This window comes from Rattus norvegicus, chromosome 13 (genome assembly GCF_036323735.1).
Source record: "Rattus norvegicus strain BN/NHsdMcwi chromosome 13, GRCr8, whole genome shotgun sequence".
Lineage (NCBI taxonomy): Eukaryota > Metazoa > Chordata > Mammalia > Rodentia > Muridae > Rattus > Rattus norvegicus.
The window spans coordinates 32437046-32446783 of NC_086031.1; the positions used below are offsets into that span (position 1 = coordinate 32437046).

Here is a 9738-nt window from a genome sequence, read left to right on the forward strand (position 1 = left end):
CAAGAAACTAATCGTCTTGGCAACAAAACAAAGAGAAGAAAAGCACACAAACATAACCTCACATCCAAATATGAATATAACAGGAAGCAATAATCACTATTCCTTAATATCTCTCAACATCAATGGCCTCAACTCCCCAATAAAAAGACATAGATTAACAAACTGGATACACAATGAGGACCCTGCATTCTGCTGCCTACAGGAAACACACCTCTGAGACAAAGACAGACACTACCTCAGAGTGAAAGGCTGGAAAACAACTTTCCAAGCAAATGGTCAGAAGAAGCAAGCTGGAGTAGCCATTCTAATATCAAATAAAATCAATTTTCAATTAAAAGTCATCAAAAAAGATAAGGAAGGACACTTCATATTCATCAAAGGAAAAATCCACCAAGATGAACTCTCAATCCTCATCTTCGGTTGGTTCATATACAAGTGTGCAAAGTGTAGTATCTGTTCTTATCAGTTTAATATCTGATACGTCCTCTATCCAAGCAATCTACAGATTCAATGCAATCCCCATCAAAATACCAACCCAATTCTTCAAAGAGTTAGACAGAACAATTTGCAAATTCATCTGGAATAACAAAAAACCCAGGATAGCTAAAGCTATCCTCAACAATAAAAGGACTTCAGGGGGAATCACTATCCCTGAACTCAAGCAGTATTACAGAGCAATAGTGATAAAAACTGCATGGTATTGGTACAGAGACAGACAGATAGACCAATGGAATAGAATTGAAGACCCAGAAATGAACCCACACACCTATGGTCACTTGATTTTTGACAAAGGAGCCAAAACCATCCAATGGAAAAAAGATAGTATTTTCAGCAAATGGTGCTGGTTCAACTGGAGGGCAACATGTAGAAGAATGCAGATCGATCCATCCTTATCACCCTGTACAAAGCTTAAGTCCAAGTGGATCAAGGACCTCCACATCAAACCAGACACACTCAAACTAATAGAAGAAAAACTAGGGAAGCATCTGGAACACATGGGCACTGGAAAAAATTTCCTGAACAAAACACCAATGGCTTATGCTCTAAGATCAAGAATCGACAAATGGGATCTCATAAAACTGCAAAGCTTCTGTAAGGCAAAGGACACTGTGGTTAGGACAAAACGGCAACCAACAGATTGGGAAAAGATCTTTACCAATCCTACAACAGATAGAGGCCTTATTTCCAAAATATACAAAGAACTCAAGAAGTTAGACCGCAAGGAAACAAATAACCCTATTAAAAAATGGGGTTCAGAGCTAAACAAAGAATTCACAGCTGAGGAATGCCGAATGGCTGAGAAACACCTAAAGAAATGTTCAACATCTTTAGTCATAAGGGAAATGCAAATCAAAACAACCCTGAGATTTCACCTCACACCAGTGCGATTGGCTAAGATCAAAAACTCAGATGACAGCAGATGCTGGCGAGGATGTGGAGAAAGAGGAACACTCCTCCATTGTTGGTGGGATTGCAGACTGGTAAAACCATTCTGGAAATCAGTCTGGAGGTTCCTCAGAAAATTGGACATTGAACTGCCTGATGATCCAGCTATACCTCTCTTGGGCATATACCCAAAAGATGCCTCAACATATAAAAGAGACACGTGCTCCACTATGTTCATCGCAGCCTTATTTATAATAGCCAGAAGCTGGAAAGAACCCAGATGCCCTTCAACAGAGGAATGGATACAGAAAATGTGGTACATCTACACAATGGAATATTACTCAGCTATCAAAAACAACGAGTTTATGAAATTCGTAGGCAAATGGTTGGAACTGGAAAATATCATCCTGAGTGAGCTAACCCAATCACAGAAAGACATACATGGTATGCACTCATTGATAAGTGGCTATTAGCCCAAATGCTTGAATTACCCTAGATCCCTAGAACAAACGAAACTCAAGACGGATGATCAAAATGTGAATGCTTTACTCCTTCTTTAAATGAGGAAAAAGAATACCCTTGGCAGGGAAGGGAGAGGCAAAGATTAAAACAGAGACTGAAGGAACACCCATTCAGAGCCTGCCCCACATGTGGCCCATACATATACAACCACCCAATTAGACAAGATGGATGAAGCAAAGAAGTGCAGACCGACAGGAGCCGGATGTAGATCGCTCCTGAGAGACACAGCCAGAATACAGCAAATATAGAGGCGAATGCCAGCAGCAAACCACTGAACTGAGAATAGGTCCCCTATTGAAGGAATCAGAGAAAGAACTGGAAGAGCTTGAAGGGGCTCGAGACCCCAAAAGTACAACAATGCCAAGCAACCAGAGCTTCCAGGGACTAAGCCACTACCTAAAGACTATACATGGACTGACCCTGGACTCTGACCCCATAGGTAGCAATGAATATCCTAGTAAGAGCACCAGTGGAAGGGGAAGCCCTGGGTCCTGCTAAGACTGAACCCACAGTGAACTAGTCTATGGAGGGAGGGCGGCAATGGGGGGAGGGTTGGGAGGGGAACACCCATAAGGAAGGGGAGGGGGGAGGGGGATGTTTGCCCGGAAACCGGGAAAGGGAATAACACTCGAAATGTATATAAGAAATACTCAAGTTAATAAAAAAAAAAAAAAAAAAAAAAAGAAAGTAAAATGATGCTATCTGGTGCTGGATAGAGGAGCCTTATTTTTTATTATGGCAGCTTGCTATTTTTGTAACATGGTGATTTGGTTGAACACAATAAAGTACAGTAGTAACTGATCTCCCCTTCTTCCTGGATGAGTGAGGAGATGATTAAATGTTGATGTCAGCATTCTTGAGCATATTCAGATGAGCTTCTGCTTCTGTTGAAAATGATGCTGTGTTTGATTGTGGTCCGAAGCTTTGAAGCACTACTTGGCATCTCCTTCCTTGGAGGTCTCACTGTTTAAACATAACAGATTTGATAGCTTGTTGGTAAGGTGAGGTCCAGCTTGTCTCCACTACGTCATCTTCATGTGAATCCGGTGGTTATACGGTTTTGTTTTAGGGATATTTCATTTTTTTAATAACGGTTTTAGCTGACATTCATGGAGAGAATGAATCCTTAGAACTGTGCCACTAGTGAAAGGAAATCCTGTCTAGAGTATGTTTCTTTACAAAGCTGTGTCACACCATCCTTTGGGCCCTCTGCTGGAAAAGTAGAATCAAGTCTCAAATAATGCCTTTTAAATTGTATCCTCTAGTATTATAGATGTAGGACAGTACTGTATCATACCTCTGTGGATGTAAAATAGCTTGTACCTGCTTTATGATACGTAGTAGTGACCGTGCTTTATCAGAGCTGTTTTTAATGATGTTGCTCAGAATGTTTTCTTTCCAGATGATGATTGAGAAGCTAATTTAAAAAAAAAAATGGTGCCAGGTACCACAAGAGTAACAGAACTGTGCTGTTTTCTCGGGTTTTGTGTTCTTACTTTTTTTTTCTCTTTTTTTAATGGAGTGTGCTGGATGTCTCTACAGTTTTGTTCAGAGGACTGCAGAACCTGGAAAAGCTGTTGTTGCTGTTGATACATAACACACTGCTATTATTGGTCTTTTTATATAAATATAAATATATATATATATATATATATAAAAAGAAATCTTAGAGGGGGCAGACAAGGAATTGGGCAACATTTGTAGTGTAAATAAATATAATAATTTAATAAAAATTAAGATAATATGAAAAAAAAGAACACACAACACAATAACCTTAGATCCAATTGATAAGATATAATTGCCCACTTAAACATACAAATCCCAGTACCATCCATCCCTTGAGAAGATTAATAACAACCTGTAAATACACAGAGCGAGATCTTTACGTCAGCCTCCATTGTCCCACCACAGCTTCTCCCCCCCTTTCTGTTCCAGTCTTCTTTTCTTCCTTCAAACTCCTCTCCCGCCCATCCTTCCTTCTCCTCCAGTGACAGGTCTCCTTGTATTCTGTACCTGCCCCTCACCTGTATTTTACAAATTCAATGGGGAGAAGGTTCTGGTGAAGTCACCTGATTCCTGAGTAAGAGACTAGGCAGCTGTCCTTGAGGCAGTGGAATTATCATCAAAATACAGATAACTCCAGGGCAAACCACAACATTTCCCCCTTTTTGTCCAGCTAAAAAGCCTTTTCACTTATATATAAATTGAGTACAATTATTACCATTCTACAATTTATAAAGCATATGATATACTCAACACCCAGTCCATCACTATATCAGTTAAACAGAATATTTAGTTATCCATTCCAGCTTAAGAATGGCTTAAAATCTATATTATATCTTGGCTAGCTTTTATACTATCTGATAACTATCCAATAAAATATGTATATTCAGAGTTAAACAGCCTGATAGGCTATGAGACTGTAATCAGTCTTCAACCCCGTCAGAAATCTGGGAATGACCAAATATCTATACACATAGGAAGCCTAACACGGCTTCCAGAACTGAGAGGTTGTAGAGACAATTCTCCACTAGCACAGTCCCCTGTTAGCAACATGTGATGGAAAGTCTTCAGCCTTCTGGCACAAAATCCACTGACAGACTCTTGAAATGCAGATTTTGAAGGGCTGATCACCCTGTCTTGGCAGAGTTTATCAGTCAACTATTCTGCATAATTTGTCCTTTTCCGGACAGTATTAGTCTGCAGATGAAACAGGCAGTTTTGTGTAGTGGCTGCCCAGCCACAAAGTATTGCCTCACCTGGAGGTAGAGATGTGCAAATTCTTCATTAAATCCACCAAAGGGGAACCAAAGGGGAACAGATACGTCTCAGCAAAAGATAAATAACTTTAAATCTCAAATTTTGTGGATTTCTGACGTTTTTTGAAAACCATCTATCTATATAAGACAATCTGGACTGTTGTCTTTATATCTTAATATTATCTTGAAAGTACTCTCACAAAGTCAGAGCCACAAATTTGCTATATGCTTAACTCATATGTGTAATCAACTTAGAAGTTTGTGATGACACCATTAGAAGGACTGGATCTAAGCCTTGTACCTTTAAACTTTTAACAAATAAATTCTATATCAAAGCAAAGATATGATTTTAGCTTAGTTAACAAATGAGATTATGACTGTACAACTCAATCTAGCTAATTCTTCTCTGTTAAATTACAACCATTTCTAAATTCCTCATAAAAACAACTTTAGAATAACCACTTTCAGCCCCCCAAAAGTCCATGGAATTGGGGTGATGACTCCTCTATAACTTCTTCAAGCTGTACATGGGCGTTGAGATATCCTTGGGGGTAGGGGGTAGGAAGAATGAAGCAAATGCTATAGCTGATGTGTCCTGACTGTACCCAGCTGAAAGTCCTTGAGACCAGAAATCCAGTAGGCACATTCTGCAAAATACAACTCTCGAGACAAAAGTTTAGAATTGAAATCTCTTTTTGTTTGATTCTCCTGAATTAATTTTTTCAGGCGGTCTACCTCTATCAAATCTGACCAGTATGACTCTGTGAGGTTTCCAGAGCCTAATCACACTTTTTAAAAACACAGAGACAAAATCTTTCTCCCAAACTATTGTGTTCCTTAGTCTGAAACCAGAAAAGCTTGGATCTTGCACTCTCTCCCAGAGTAATAATATAACCATAAAACTCAAAGTCACACCCATCATGAAGACTAAACAATTTTTTAAAAAGGAAGTAAGCTAAACAATGAGCCTGATAGGCTTTTGTACTTTGTGATATCAGGAAATTAACCCAAAATTCCCGTGGAGCCCACGTTAAGAGAATCTGAGCTTCCTGATGTGGTAAATATAAAAAGTAACCACAAACCCTCGCTAGCCGGCATCAACGAGCCATATGGCCTTTAGCGAGGTAATTCATAAAAGAAGCCAAATACCTTTTATCAATTCCAATATCAATAAGTAACATATCAAACCAGGACTTTAGCCTGAAATATATCCATCTGTTAAGCTCTCTACCCGGAGTCACAGATTTTTCTTTAATCTTAATAACTTCTATAATATATGTCTGCATTCACTCTGTCTGGTGTTACAGACATTCATCACAGCTCTCTACTTGGAGGTAGTGACTAATTTTTCCCTAAGTTCTGAGCCGTGGATGGAAATCCTCGCCTGATTTGGCTTTGTATGTTCAAGCGGGCAATTATATCTTACCAATTGGTAAACATTATTGTGTTGTGTGTTCTTTATGTGACGATTTGAGTGTAGGAAAGTGTGCAGTGGCTGGAGACACTGGGCCACCATGGAGTTGGGATGTGTTTCCGCCAAAATGTCTAGCAGATACCTTGGGGCACTGAGGTGTCAGACCTAGTGGAATAAAAGACACCAATCCTTTTTTTTTTGTTTTTTATATTTTTACAACAACACATCTACATCTTACTAAGCCCAGTGCTTGGTCCTGACTGTGTGTGCATGGGTGTGAGGCCATCCAGAGGCATGTGAGAAACCTCCCAGCGGCCACATCCTCCAAAAAGAACAATTCTCCCTCTCCCAGCAGCTACAGACCGCCATCCTCAGTAAGGGCAGAGGCAAACGGAGCAACCCCCACACCTAAAGCAGAATTTTGTCGTTCTTGCCTTAATAACCCCCGAGTGGGCATCTTACTGGCTGTGCTGCTGGAAGATGAAGCCAGACTTGGACCAGCTGCCATTTGAGGGTGCTGAGGAGACACAACTGGGTTTGGAGGTGGCTCAGTGGATAAAGTGTCTGCCTCGCAAGCATGAGGACCTGAATTTGGACCCCTGGAACCCTCATGAAAAGCTAGGTGGCAGCCGATTTCTGTAACCCCAGCCGGGGAGGCAGGGAGAGGTGGATCCTTGGAACTCATTGGCTGCTCAGACTGGCTGAATTAGTGAGCTCCAAAACCAAGGCGAAAGAGGAAGACAGTTGATGTTAGCCTCTAGCCTTATGTGTAGTACACATACATATATACACACACCAAACTATTAACACACACATGCACACCTACATACACATGTACAAACACACACACACATGCACACCAAACATGTCAACATACACATACATACACACCAAATGTGTTAACATACATACATACATTCACACTTACACATGCACACACAGGCATACACACAAGCACACACACACACACACACACACACACACACACACACGGGTGTAATGGGTCTGCTCGTGTGAAAATGGGTCTACCTGTACCCCTGTAATCAACAGATTAAGCACACTGGGGGTCACATGTCATTTGTGGGTGTTGTGAGGGGACTCACCTGATCAGTGGGGGTGAACTGGGGCCCGTTTCCTGTAGGTTGAACATGTGTGTCATCAGTGATGGAACCCCTGGGCAAAGAGCTCCTTCTGCTTCTCTAGCCAGGTCTTAAAGTTGGTGATGTGAGTCGTGAGGTCTCCCTGTGGTCAATGTAATTCTCCACATACACTTAGCAAATGCTAGCGCCACTTTGGCAGGAAGAAAACAGCTTGCCAAGGAGGAGGCACCTAAGGGGATGACAGGATGCAGACACAGCCTCATTCTGTTACACCCAAATTGGGTACCAGATCCAGGATCCTTAGAGGTGCTAAGGAGAAGCCTGAAGATTTCCTTGAAGGAATGAAGGAGACCTGAGTGTCAGTGGGGGCCAACCAGTGTCCTATGCAACAGTGGGGGCTCAGAGAAAGAGATCAGATGGGATTGGGGGCATTGGAACTGGGAAAGGTTTAGAAGTGTCTGAAAGGTTCCCGCCAGCAGCTAAGGGAACAGGGGTTGAGTCGGTAGGAGGCAGGCAAGGAGCGGGCAGAGAGGAGGCTTGGCTAGAGAGGGTTAGAGAGACCTGGGCAGGATGCAAGAACAGCTCTGAATGTTAGCATTTGGGAAACCTTCTCTCAGCTCCTTGATCCTTATAAACGAGGGGGAATGGAGCTCAGAGGCAGCCCCATTGGTAAAGCGAGAAGGAGAAGTTGGTCCTTAGAATCCACAGAGGACAGCTGGATGTGGTGCTGCACACTGAATCCCAGTGCTGGAGAGGGGCAGGCAGAGGCAGGCAGACCCTGGGCCTCCCTGGCCAGCTAGTCTAGCAGAACTGGGGGATCACGGCCAGTGAGAGACCCCACCTGTTAAAAGAAAAAGAAGAACCCGTGGATTTGAGAGAGAAACCGAGTGTGGTACATGGCTGAAGAGGGAAAAGGGAAGCAGGGAAATAGTGTATGATAATCTCAAAAACATTTTTAAAAAGGATTTTTATAAAAAGGACCACAAAGAGCTGGGGAAATGGCTCAGTGGGTAAGAGCATTTGTAAAACTACAAGGACTGGAGTTCAAATCTCTAGCACCCATGTGAAAGCTGCCCGTGTTTGTACGTGTGCCTTGCCTGTAAGCCTAGCACTACAAGGAGGCAGACACAGGAAGATCTACTGCACTTGGTGGCTGCATCCCGAGCTCCAGAGTTAGGGAGAGAGCTTGCTGCAAGGGATGAAGAGGAGAATGATAGACAAGAACTCCTGTTCTACTGTGATTCACGGGCACACATGTGTGTACCACGTACACATGTGCACATACCACATACACATGTGCTCATATCAAATACACACATGCTCATACCACATACACATGTTCTCATACCACATACACAAGTGTACTCCTAACACATACACACATGTACATACCACATACACCACACCTGTACATACACCACACACATACATGCTCATACCACATACCTACATGCTCATACCAAATACACATGTGCACATACCACATACACACGTGCTCATACCAAATACGCAATGCACTGCTGATAACACACACACACACACACACACACACACACACACACACACACACAGAGTTAAAAGTAATTTTTAAAGGAGAGTGGGGAAAGCAAGAGCTAGCGCCTCTCAGCTTCACAATCAGCCGCTATCTTTTCCTGTTAGTGTGAAGATTTAGCCTCCGCCTAGGCAGCAGGGAAGGAAGGCACCAGAAGCGCTTCCCTCAGCTCATCTGCATTTCAAACAGCCCCGTTTGTTTTATCTTCTAATTAGCATACTCACCCTTAGCTGCAAAGAGTCCATTAGAGGGAACTCTGCTCCAGGCCTGGGCTCCTCCTTTAAATATTTTTAAAGTGTGTGATTAATACACTTGCCCAGGCACTGCCTGGACTGTGCTGAGGGTCAGGGGGCAGGAAAAGAAGGGAAAATGGCTGCTCTCAGGCTGACTGGCTGATTAATCACTGACTCCCTCCAATAAATCACGGCAGATGGCAGGAGCTGGCTGCTGGCCCTGAGGGGCTGCTGACTGGCTAGGCTGGAGCAGGGTCGGAGGAGATCTGAACACCTGGGTGATGTTCTCTGGCCTTCATCAGTGCCACAGGCCTTGGGCCCCTCCCACTCTGTCCTCAAAGTCCCCAAGTCGAAGAGAGAAGGGCAATTGGGAAGGTAGAGGAGGGTCCCACTAAGCTCCATGTATTCCCTGGGATAGCTGTGAATGAAGCCCACCACAGAATGGTAGTTACTTAAACTTTGTGTTGTTTGATGTGAATGTGAGTGTATGTGAGTGTGTTAGTGAGTGTTTATGAATGTGTGTGAGCATATGTGAGTGTGTGAGTGTGTATGGGCATATGTGAGAGGTGTGTGACTGTGTTTGAGTGTGTGAGCGTATGTGAGAGTGTGGTCATGTGAGTATGTATGAATGTGTATGAGTGTATGTGTGTATGAGTGTGTGAGTGTATGAGTGTGTATGAGCATATGTGAGTGTGTGCGAGTGTGTATGAGTGTGTGTGAGCGTGGGTGTAGTTGCTCTGGTGGACCACCTTACCCTCCCCCTAGTTTGAGG

At 42.8% G+C, this 9738-nt stretch overlaps 1 pseudogene; it reads left to right on the forward strand.

Annotated features, from left to right (window-relative positions):
• Nucleotides 1-442: 442 nt before the first annotated feature.
• LOC120096434 (U2 spliceosomal RNA) lies at nt 443-498 on the forward strand (annotated as a pseudogene).
• Nucleotides 499-9738: the final 9240 nt, after the last annotated feature.